Genomic DNA, 13,570 nt, shown 5'->3' on the forward strand with positions numbered 1-13,570 from the left:
ACTACAGAAATTGGATTACTTGATGTTTTTCCAATGTCAATTAAAGGGTATACTTGACACTTATAAAAACGTCAAATATTCGAGTATCAAGTATAGTGTGATAACTTGACTCTAAAACAACGTCAAATAAAATATTGTTTGATACAATTTTCATGTTCAGAAAGATAATACACTTTACATTAGTGGTATATCAAGTTTATTCGAGTGTCAAGTATAGTGTGATACTCTTTGACGTTTTTTATGTGTCAAGTATGTCTTTTTATTTTCAAATTAAATGCCTCAATCGATATTCTCATTCTATGCCTTGTATTCCAACAATAAAATTACATCAAATAAATAAACATTATACATTTAAGATCTATAAACTCAATATATTCACTAAAAATCCATATGTTCAACTATGAACACTCCTCACAAATTACAACAATATTTTTCTTTCACATTTACATGCACAAAATAAAATCTCAACTATTGTTTTTGTATACAAAACTCAACTTTCAACAAACACAAAAGTGACAAATTGTTTAATAAATAACCTCTCAACAAAGTACATTATTTAATCTACACATTGAGCTTTGTAATCTAAAGATCGAGAACTAAGGGTAAGGCAAGTCATGTTTAAGCAAGTCAACCTGCAAAATAGAATAAAGGGCGATAATAGCAAATTTCAAAATATATAAATATACAACAATGTAATCAAACCTACAAAAAGTTCAATAATAATGGTTACAAAACACAAATTCCAATAACTATATAACAATTCCAATAGAGTTTCAAGGCCTTAATACCTATCAAAACATCCAAACATCATTAACTTTGTTGGAAAGTGGTTCCAATCCCTTGAAATCTTTGAATTGAACATCAAAAATTGAAAATAACTCAATTATTAGACCAATACTTCAATGGGTAACAAAGAACTATTAACACTAACCTCCAATCTTACCAAAACCTTGCCAAGATCGGTCTCAAACCTATTGGACAACAACTCAACTCCTTCCAACACTTCAAAATCAATCTCATCATCAAACATTCAAACAAGCAAATTATTACAGAAGATGCTATATTAAAACCCAAATCACAAATTCATTCAAATACATCCAAAACACTTACGCGAAGTGTTTGCTCAAATCGATGCTTCACTCGAGCCTCGATCAACTTTCCAGAAAAGAAAACAAAAGAGGAACAAGAACACGCATACACTGATTTATTTGTCCAGTCCTTACCCGAAACAAGCTACAACCTGAATCTATGACCCAAACATTATGGGTTTTTATCAGAACTAACCCAAAATCAAACAATAATCAAGATTATGCATATAAACCCACAAAATTACCAAACCTTACCCAAAACAAGGATTGGGGGTGTTCGACTAAAGATCTCGGCGGGGCTGGGTGTGTTCGGCTATAGATCTGGGTGGGGCTGAAGTGACGAAAGCGATGGAAGTGGTTAGGGGCGTTCAGCTATCGATTTGGGTAGGGCTGAAGTGACAGAAGCATTCGGCTACAAATTTGGGCATGGCTGAAATGACAGAAGCTGTCAGGGGCGTTCGGCTACAAATTTGGGCGGGGCTGAAGACTTGTGAACAACCTGCACAACAGGCCGGATGGCACGACTAAGCAGACGACAAAATAAAAAACTCAATAACAACAGCGTGAACGGAGGCGAGGGGAGAATGAAGGCTGATGATGGCTAGGGCTCTCGGGCACTCGGAAGAAGAAAAAAAATTGGGGGGAAGGGGAAGCTCGTGAGTGAGATGGTGAAGGAGGAGAGAAATAGTTTTTAATTTGAGAAGGAAATGAAAATGGGAGAGGAAGGGAAACAAAAAATAAAGTATCTACACGATCGCGGAGTAAAGTTAAGGAGGAGAGAAATAGTTTTTAATTTGAGAGGGAAATGAAAATAGTAAAGTCTCTACACAATCGTTGAGTAACACTGAACGATCGGCCACAAACACCCCGCGATCGCTTACCCGAGACTACATGATCGCTTATAAAACATTACATGATCGCTTACCAGTTTCTATACGATAACATAAAAANGATCGCTTACCAGTTTCTATACGATAACATAAAAAATGCTACACGATTGCTGAGCTCTACTACACGATCGTTGAATAACACTAGACGATCGCCCACAAACACCCCACGATTGCTTACCCAGAACTACATGTTCGCTTACAAAACATTACACGATCGCTTACAAAACATTACATGATCACTTACCAGTTTCTATACGATCGCCTACCAAATGGTATACGATCATCTACCAAGTGCTACACGATCGCTAAGCTCTGCTACACGATCGCTGAGTAACACTATACGATCACCCACAAACACCCTGGGATCACTTACCCGAAACTACACGATTGCTTACAAGACATTACACGATCACTTAAAAGTTTCTATATGATTGCTTACCAAATGTTATACGATCGCCTACCAAATGCTACATGATCGCTCAACTCTGCTACACGATCGCTTAGCTCTGCTACACGATCGCTGAGTAACACTAGATGATCACCCACAAACACCCTGCGATTGCTTACCCGGAACTACACGATCGCTTACAAAACATTACACGATCACTTACTAGTTTCTATACGATCTCCTACCAAATGCTACATGATTGCTAAGCTCTACTACATGATTGCTTTGCTATGCTACATGATCGCTTAATAGAAGTAAACGATGAGCGGCATATAATTAAAGGTCTAACAAATATCCGAAATATTCTGTCAATCTCTGTTGTTTTAACCCTTTTACTTGACATGAAAAAAAAATGTCAAGTAAGAGTTTCTTATACTCAACTAAGACCTTATATTACTTGACACGAAAATCGCGTCAAGTAAAGGTTCGCATGAAAATATCCGAAATATTCTGTCAATATCTGCTTTTTTAACCTTTTTACTTAACACGAAAAAAATGTCAAGTAAGAGCTTCTTATACTTGACATGTGAAACGTGTCAAATAAGACCTTATATTTCTTGACACAAAAATCGTGTCAAGTAAAGGTTCGCATGAAAATATCCGAAATATTCCGCCAATCTTTGCTTTTTTAAACCTTTTACTTGACATTATTTGTCCAAAATGATATTACTTGACGTTTTTTTCCACAGAAACGTCAAGTAATTAAAAACTACAAGTGTCAAGTAATGTAGATTTTGTAGTAGTGACGGGCTTTATCATTCGCCCTGATCAATCTATCAAATGATTCTTGAACATTTCGGTTGGAATTAGAGCTAGGAATGGGAAGACATTCCTCCGTTAAGACAAATCACAAATCATCAATCGTAAATATCGTGTTCAAATTTGATTTTTGTGTCACATAGTTATCCCCGATCAGTTTTTTCGATGCCAATAATTGTATAATTGAACTCATCATTTTGAAATTATAAACAAATTTTATAAGTGAATTGCTTTTAAATCCAATCAAGTTTTAGCAAAGTGATAATGTACTCATAATCATTATTTTTGCAACGATACTTATGTGATTTAGAACAAATTCTACCGAGGGGCAGTCAAGAATTCCTTCACAAAAAAAAGACAATTCTTGACTCTATCTCCAGAATAACTCATGTTTTGATCGTCATTCAGTTATCGTTTTCGGTCAAGATCTTTACTAATACTTAGTAATTCTTGTAAGTGTAGACCCACCATTTTCAGATCTTACAGAACGGTATGAGCATGCCTCCGAAATAGAAGACAAATACTCAAGACGTAACTATAAGACCTTATTAATTTGACTGAAGCCTAGGTTTTCCGAATCCTATGTTACAACCCTCCGTGGGGATCGTCGCGGTCAACGACTAACTAGTGCTACCTAAAAATGACAGTAAGCATAACATAAGAATCTCACAGCTCAAACTAATGGAGGAGACCGTAGGACAATGTTGACACATTTCCTTCACCCACTTACTATGAATGACTTCCCTCATTCACCTTGTTATTGACCCATACAAACACTTTCTGAATGAAACAGTCAAGGTAAAATTGATATAAAGCCGAGCATGGATCTCATGGTATGAACTCTTGAGGACGTGAGAGCTAATAACTTTTATTCTCCCACTGAACTGTTCTAAATGTTAGGGTAAATTTATACTTAGGTTTTTTTCGGGTAATAAAAATAACCCTATGTCTAGGTGATTTATCCAAGTATAACACTTATAATGGATTTTAAACCTACGATGTCTAGGTGATAAACCATGTTAATTACCTCACACTGCTCATGAATGCTCATAAAATCAATTACCAGTGCTCAATAATTCAGCCATAATCCCCAGGTAGGAGGTGTTCCGTAAACCGTCAACTTAACTACCCCTAGCCTTCAACAAGATTATATATCGATTGAGTTTGTAACCCTAGTTTTATATGTTTAATAACCTATTCTAACTATTAAAACAAGTTAACTAAGTGAGCATGCAACTATTCTTTGGTATGGATTTTAAACATCTAACCCAATTTTATAACAACTTACAAAATTTTAGACATGTTAAACATCCATGACAAATAACAAAGGCATTCAATATCTAATATAACTATTATATTAAATAAAAGAAACCCTAACATGCATACTATATATTATAACATTTTATAACATACTTTCAATGCATGTAACATGCTTCGTATGGTGAGATTTTAAATATACATGGCATACTATATGCATATACAAGATTTATTTAATTATAACATATATAAAATCCATAAATAATTAAACACTAACCGATATGGCTTTAGTTTTGGCATAAACAAGCAAACAAAATCTAATTATTACAAAAAAACTTCTGAACCACTTTCGGACCGTTCAAATCGCTCCAAAACGAACTCAAGTAGCTTAAATCGGACCCAAACCGTCTGAATCGAACCAACCAAAAACCATTTGAGGCTGAACCAGACCGGACCTTAAGAGAATCGATCGAATCGGCAGCTCTTGCTCTCGCTCAACATCTCACTAAGTCTCATCGTTTAGCAATGACGACCATCGCCATGCATTTTGCCTGATCGTTTAGTGCTTGCGTGATCGTTTAGTAACTATCACATAGCTTCTGATCAAACTACACGATCGTGTAGTGTCTTCCTTCTATCGTATAGTGTAATCGTCTAGTGTTAAGGGATGCTACAGATCACTTAGTGTCCAACACTATCGCGCAGCTCCATCGTTTAGCATGGACAATTACTACACAATCACACTTAGCGCCATCGTCTAACACCTGGTCTAGGCCATTTAGCACACGCTCAAGGTAAGTGATTGCTTAATGCTATCACATAGCTCTTTGACGCATCGCCCAGCTGCCGCACATAGGTAAACGATCGCTTACCTCTTCAGTGCATCGCTTAGCTACCGCATAGAGGTAAGCAATCATGCAACGCTATCATATAGCTCTTCACTACATCGTTTTGCCCCCACCCGAAGCTACACGATCGTGTAGTGCCATTGTATAGCAATACAATGCATCGCTTAGTTCCTGCATGTACATGATCGTCTAGCGCACAATGCCTCAACGATCAATGCCAGAAGCTACACAATCGCTTAGCTTTTCTTCACATCGTCTAACGCATGAAGCTAAACGATCGTTTAGCTACTGAAGCTCAACGACGACATGAACAGAGGCTGATTTTATGGAATCTGCAACTTGGCCTCTTTGCTTGTTTCTTCAATTTACATTTTAATTTCAACTCTAATGACTCCAAATAAATTACAAACTCTTGGGCACACATATAAGCTCATCAAGCAAGAGCCAATTACAAATTTAAATGAGAAATCAAAGAGAAATTAAAAAGCAAAACTCAAATAACCATATTAATACAATAATTTCATATTATTCATATAAAACACCCACCAAACCAAAATTAAACTAAATCGGATGCTTATATGATGCTCTAATACCAGTTATTGGAACATACCATCGTGCAGCGGATGTGACCAAGATCTATAAGCACTCTAATTCATTAATTTTGGCAGAAATGAAAACATGCTTCAAAAGAAATAAATGGGTTTCATGACATACGTTTGTAGAACTTCCTCAAGGCTTGAATTCAGCTGCAAATCTCCTCTAAATCTTGTTGTAGACCATCTCATTATCTTCCCTACTATCCTCTTGGTGCTCTAGATTGAGTAGTGGGACTCAAAATAAACCTAAATTAAGGGAATTTAGAGACAAGGTCACAGCTGCAACCCAGCGGAAGAACAACTTTCTTCTCTCGAATTTTTTCAGAAAAATTTGATCAGTTGCCTTACTTCAAAATCACTCCAATCTCTTCAATATGTTGGAGACCATCATGCAAAAGAGATTTGCTACATGAAATATAGCTCATGCTTAGAGTTAACGAAGCTTGAAGAAGTGGGTTGTTAGTGAGCTACTTTAAGAAGTGAATGGAAAAAAACTAATTTTCCATTTTGTGTTTTTCCTTCCTTTTTCAACATATCAAAATTGATTTCATAAATCAATTCTTTTAATAAAATTGAAAATATTATTTTTTTACAAAATTAATTTCATAAATTAATTTTCTTAATAAAATTAATAAATAATTATTTAAACAATTTAAATAATTCTAATTATTTTAATATCAAATATTAAATTAATTTTTACACAATTTCATCTTTAAATATTTAAATCATATTTAAATATTATTTGTCCAATTTCATTTAATTCTAATTTGAACACTTCAAATTAATTTATCACGCTATTCTAGAGCTACTCCATTTACGAGCTAGTTAAGGGAACCTCACAGACCTTAAATCATGGGCTCCAACGATCCGAGATTAATTGGCTAAACTCATTAGACCGATCTAATCCCCATTCGTTAACTATGGGTGATTCCACTAAAGTCCATAGTTGAACTCTCCTCACTGTAGATATATTATGTTCACTCGATATAACCATGATTAGTAAGTTAACCCTTCACAGGTTGTTCATAATAATGGCTGGGTCGAATCTCTGTTTTACCCCCGAAATTACCTTTTGTTCCTTAAGTTCCACTGATCCCCTAATGAATAATTGATTTGTGATCCAATCAACAAATCGAATCCCTCTCGGGCCAATGAAAGGGTGAGGTCCCTTGTTCAAGACCTAGAATCAGCACTTGAAGGGAACAACCTCTCTACTCACCCTAATCGGGTAGGAGTGAATTTCGTCTTACATCCTATGTCCTCAGCTATTCATCCGATCTTATCCCCGAAATGAGAGGCTTATTGAGCGGAGACAGTTGGTCTACTCTCACCATTTGCAAATCAAAGGATAATCCCAAACAAACAGAAGTTCATAGTTAGCTCAAGATTAAGGTCAAGTTACCTAGGTCACCGCTTTGAAATAGTGAATCTTAAACAGTAAAGAGCATTATAAAGTAAGAGTGACTAGTTTCATGGTCCAATCTTGTACAAAACTCATTTGCAAAGGACACCCCCACTCTTAATGTCATAACATGCAGGAATTAGGATCACTTCGTACGTAGCATTTTACAACTCTGTTAACAATTACCATGTAGGCCGCATCCAATAGTGTTACCAGAATGAGGCATCCAACCTTATTCATATACTATAGATCATTTTGACTATTTACTCGAACTTGATCCACTTGTATGTCTCCACATAAAGTTCAAGTACTCATATAATAGTCAAGGGACTTAGGTTTATTGGATTTCAAAAAAACAATATATTCAATAACAACTTATTGAATTTTCAGAATAAGTTCTATTATTTACAAACCACGAGTTTTTGACATAAAACCCAACAAACTCCCACTTGGACTAAAACCCTAATGGTAACTTATATATCCGATATATAAGACTGAGTTTTTGAGTTTTATAGAGAAATACAATAAACTAGGGCATCCCATACCCATGGTTTATCATTTGGTATTGATACCATATCCATACTCGATATTTCTACCACTTACCCTGGGTTGTAAACCTGGTATTTCTAGTCTAACTAGGTGATTCTTAAACACTTTAGCCGAGAGAATCATTGTAAACATGTTAATATATAATATGCTTTAATTAAACTATATGAGGAATGCATCTAATTCTAATTAATGATCAGGAAGCTCACATTCCTCCCACTACATTGAGGTACTCTCAACTCTTTGATTAAGATGCGTCTAACCTGCCTTAACAACTCTTGTTAACAGTCAGATCTAGAAATCTTTTTAACCTTTCTATACTTCGATCTAATCGTTTTAAATATCTGAATATTTGCAAATGGCTTTTAATAATTTGATTCTTAACAGATGTTGCTATGAGATAGAACAAACATATTTTCTGAAAATGAATATTTCATTCAAAACAAAAATATGTACAATGTGTTCATTACATGATCACAAAAGTAGGTAATTACATCTTCAACAGAAACTTCTCCATTTGGTCAAGCTGAGTAAGAGGTCTTCTTGAACTAAGTTGCTTGTTTAGCTTTCTCTGTTTTCTTCTCTGCAAGATATTTAGGGCAATTTCTCTTCAAGTGCCTTTCTTCGTTGCAGTGGAAACATTTCTCTTTCTCTTTTACCTACCAACGGTTCCTACTGCATAACAAATGTCTAGCCTAGTGCAGAGCATAACATACACTAAGCTGCCCACAATTAAGGCATAAAGAATACATCTCATATCCTTAACCGTAGCAATGCAACATAGGGGTAGAGTTTCAATGCTTTGAGTAATGTGATTGTTTGGATTGTTGTCTTAATTCTCCCGGAGTCTCGTTGTTTCGTAAAGATACACATTGTTTAATGAATAAAATAAATGCTACTTAATAAACAAAGCTCATTGGTTATCTTATGTGAACTTAAGCATGTATATGTGATATACAAGTGGATCATGCCTTAAGTGATAACCTAATTAGGTCTATAGTATAAGGATTAAGGTGGGATACCTGATCCTGGTGACACTACGGATCGGCCCGCTTTGTAAAGGTTTGCAAGTGTTGTAAACTACTATAGATGGTAGATCCCGACTATTCATGTGGAGACATGCGAGCGAGGGTATCCTATACAAAGAATTTGTATAAGAACTGAACTACGAGATGACTAGACTCTGTATATAATGCCATTGATACTAGAGACTTGCATCTTACCTAAACGACCATAGTGACACGACCTCAATCGTAAGTGTTTTGGGAACTCCTGCCTTTGAGGGCAATCCTTTGATTAGTATGGGTGAGAATGGCCAGATTGCCAACTCAACATGTCTACCTTTTTGGGGACTTTTCTGATCTGGAAGTTGGAAACTCAATCCACAAGATGGAATTCACTCCTTTCCCGAAGCAAGGATAAGTAGAGAGATTGCTCCCTTAAGGGTCGATTCCAGGACTTGAACATAGTGACCACAGCTTCTCTTTAGAAGAGAAGACTCAGTCATAGTAGGACTATGACTTATGTTCATTAGAGGGATTAGTGGTACTTAAAGAGACAGATGTAACTAGAGGGGCATAACGATATTGGCCCAATTGTACTTACGAGCGATCTATGAAAGCTTGTCGCACTGCTGATTGGTTAAGATGGACACATAATATATATGTGGTAAGGAGAGTTCAGCTGTCAATCTTTAGTGGAGTGTCTGGCAGTTAATGGATGGTGGATCCCGTGACTAAAGAGTTTAGTAAGTTATTCACGTACCGTTGGAGCTTCGAGCTACATGTCCATAAGGTCCCCTTGGTAGCTCAATGGATTTAGTTGAAGATCAGTTCTTTGTGTTGATTTGAAATGTTCAAATTGACAAGAGGTATTTTGATTATATATGATATAATTGGTATGATGTATGAGATACATCTAGTGGAAGATTGATGTAAATGAGATTTACATTAAGTACCATGGAATAGAAAAAGAACTATGGTTTATATGTTTCATGAAATGAAATATTAAAATTATAGGTTATAAATATAGTATGATAAGTTGGTTATCATTTATATTTATAATAATATTAATTATTTGATAATTAATTCTTTTTCTTTAATAACCAATTGAGTGTGTGGTTATTGGATTTTCATGGTAACCGTGAGTTGAAAGGAAAATGGTTTTTCTAATTTTAGTAACTTTTAAAAAATTTGTTTTTGAGTTTTCTCTCGACAAAAAGGATCTCACGGAGTCGTTAAGTAAATATAGATTTACTAAACGACAACTTGGGCGAGATAAACAATCATGCAGTGGCAAGCTAAACGATCGTGTTGTATTTACTAAGCGATAAGTTGCCCAAAGTAAACGACAGACACCAAGCTAAATGATGAGCTAAATGATCGTGTTGTAGTGTTTGTAGGCGATAGACACCAAGCTAAATGATGAGCTAAATGATCGTTTAGATTTTGCTAGACAATCGCATAGCTTTAGCTAAACGATTGGGCATCGACCTATACGATAGGTCTCCGCCATCTTCCACTTGCCCAATCGTGTACATGGTCGGTGTTTCCTCATTCGTCTACCTCATTCCAAGTCTGAACAGAGCCCACCCTCTCGATTCTCACATCAAGAAAACCAAGGTAACCTTCTTGGTCGAGGGTCTGCGGAGGCCGGTTATATTGCTAAGGAGTTCGTGACCGAGACGAGTCATGCAGTGTTGCGGTCGTGTAGATCGAGCATTCGAGGTTGCTGTGTTCGAGTGTTCATGAGCAAGGAATGTGGAGACGAGTCTACAATTGTTCCTTGAGTTCTTCCTTGTTCATTTGTAGTGTTCATGTTGTAATTTCTATATTAATTTTATAACCGCATGTTTTGTATACGACTATAATTTGTAATGTTCAATCACGATTGTAATTTGAAATGATCTTATTCTGTTGCTCATGGAAATCTCGAGTTCGATTTCCTTCAGTGATGCCTCTATCAATGACCGTAGCTCCATTCTGATGGAGGGTTTCAACATTGTACACATGGGTATTTTGGTCATTTGGCCTTCTATTTCCCAATTGATGCAATTAAGCTTCGATTTGGCTGATTTTAGCTCCATTTTGTTACTAACGCCTCGTTCTACTTTTAGGTGCTTGAAACCTACAACATAGAAAAATAAACATATAAAATCCTAGGCCAACCCCGAATTAAGCGGAGTTTGATAGCACATTTTTTATGCTATCAAAGAGGAACCCCAAGTTTATTCTTGATAGCAGGAAGTCCTCGTACACAAACTCCATATTTTTTTGTTGTAAACAGAAGAACATCCTCCTCGACATGCAGCTTTTTTTTAGCCTTTTCTTTGTACCTAACCATATTACAATCCGAGCTATGTATTCCTTGTCTAGTACTTACCTTTTGAAGAGAAATCACAAGAATCACAAGCAAAGAAATACTTCGAAAAGGTAGATAGCACAAGGTACCAATGATTTTGCAAGAGAAACTATCACACATCAATTGCATAGAATTCAAATTCAAAAGAAAATTTGAAATAAAACTACAATTAGTATTCCTTATGCTTCGACAACTGCAGTTAAGGCGGTTATAAACATGATTATCCAATCGGACCTCTAAATGTGATAGGCTAAAATCAATTTGAGATCGATCCACAAAATTAAGCGTTATGCTTTCGGAACACACAGACCCAAAGCTGCTCTTAACGCCTCAAAACGAACAACATCTGGGCCTTTGTAAAAATGTCTTCAATTTCGTTTTTTATGTTGATATGTTCCAACATAATCTGTTTTTTCTCCACTAGGTCATGGATAAAGTGATGTCTTATGTCAATGTGTGTAGTGCAGCTATGTTGAACATGATTTTTAGATATATTAATCGCACTCATGTTGTCACAATAAAGAGTCATGACATTTTGTGGCACATCATACTCTTGTCACATTTGTTTCATCCATTTCAACTGGATACAACTACTCCTTACTACAACGTATTCACCTTCAGCTATGGACAAAGAAACACAATTTTGTTTCTTGCTAAACTATGAAATCAGATTATTGCCTAGAAAGAAGCAACCTCCATATGTACTTTTCTTGTCTTCAGAGTTCCTAGCCCAATCAGCATCACAATAGCCAACTAGAGAGCTACTTGTATCAAAGGTATATAGTAAACCATAATCACTCGTGCCACTAATGTATTTGATTATTCTTTTAGCACTCAGCAAGTGACTTGTTTTGGGACAAGTCTAGTATCTAGCACAAAAACCAACAACAAATGCAATATCGAATGTGTTAGCTGTTAAATAGAGCAAACGACCAATAATACTTCTATACAGACTTTTGTCAACTTGAGTTTCACCTGAGTCTTTTGGAATTTTAGCATGAGTGGGAACAAGGTTCGTTTGATACTAACATTTTCAAGGCCAAATTTCTTGACAATATTCTTAGAATACTTACTCTGAGAGATAAAAATTCCATCATTTAGTTGTTTGATCTGAAATCCCAGAAAATAGGATAGTTCTCCTCTCATATTTATTATAAATTTCTTCTGCAGTTTTTTCACAAAGAGTTTAACTATCTCTTGTGACATCCCTCTATACACGATGTCATCAACATAAATCTGAACAATCACAAACTTCTTTTGACATTTCTTCACAAACAAGGTTTTATCAATGCGTCCTCTACTGTAACCATTATTCATAAGAAATTGAGCGAGACGTTCATGCCAGGCTCTAAGTGCCTGTTTGAGTCCATGAAGGGCCTTGTTGACTTTATGCACATAATCAGGATGTGGAGGATCCACATAGACTTTCTCACTAAGATAGACTTTGGGCTACTCAACATAGACTTTCTCACTAAGATAACCATTTAGATATGAACTCTTTAAAGGGATCAAATCCGAAGCAGAAGCGTGTGATCACCTTGCAATTTTGTTTTCGATTTTACATAAACAAAATACGACATAAAAATAATAACATAATGGATAAACAATCAAGATTAGCATGCATATAAGAGAAGAAAAGAGGAAAGAGCTGAACCTTACCTTTGTAGATTCCAAAATTCTTCACAATTCCCTCTGCATCTTCTCCGAAAGATCTCCTTAATAATCGAGGGACACTACGTATGTGAAACCTTGTTATTCTCTAGGATCCCACGAATTGGATGTGTGATCTCCAAGATTTGGAAGAGGAAGAAGAAGTAGTAGAGAAAAGAAGAGAGATTTTGAGAGAAGTAGTAGGAGACTAGGATTTAGAATTATCAATTTAACCGTGTCACAAACATGGGCCATGAAGACATATTTATAGAGAGGAGGGATGATCCTCTTTTCTTAGTCTTTCCTATTCTTGTTCTAGTTCTAATTTAATTAAATAAATTTTATTTAATTAACTAGTCCAATAATTAAATAACCATTTATATTAAATCCATTTTAATATATATAATTAATTAGTAAATAAATAAACATCACATGGTTATTTATCTCTACTTCTAAAAAATTAATCAATTAATCAATTAAACAACTATATTAAATCATATTTAATATAGAATTAATCCATAAATAATTATCACATATTTATATATATACATCTCTTTATGAATTTGATTCATATAAATTTAATATCTGAATCTTATTCAAATATTTTTCTATTTTAATTATAGATCACACTATAATTAACCATGTTATATTAATCTCATTAATATACAATCAATTTGAACAATTCAAATCATTCCTCTTATATATCCTTTAGTGAGCTAACAAGGG

This window comes from Benincasa hispida, chromosome 5 (genome assembly GCF_009727055.1).
Source record: "Benincasa hispida cultivar B227 chromosome 5, ASM972705v1, whole genome shotgun sequence".
Classification (NCBI taxonomy): domain Eukaryota; kingdom Viridiplantae; phylum Streptophyta; class Magnoliopsida; order Cucurbitales; family Cucurbitaceae; genus Benincasa; species Benincasa hispida.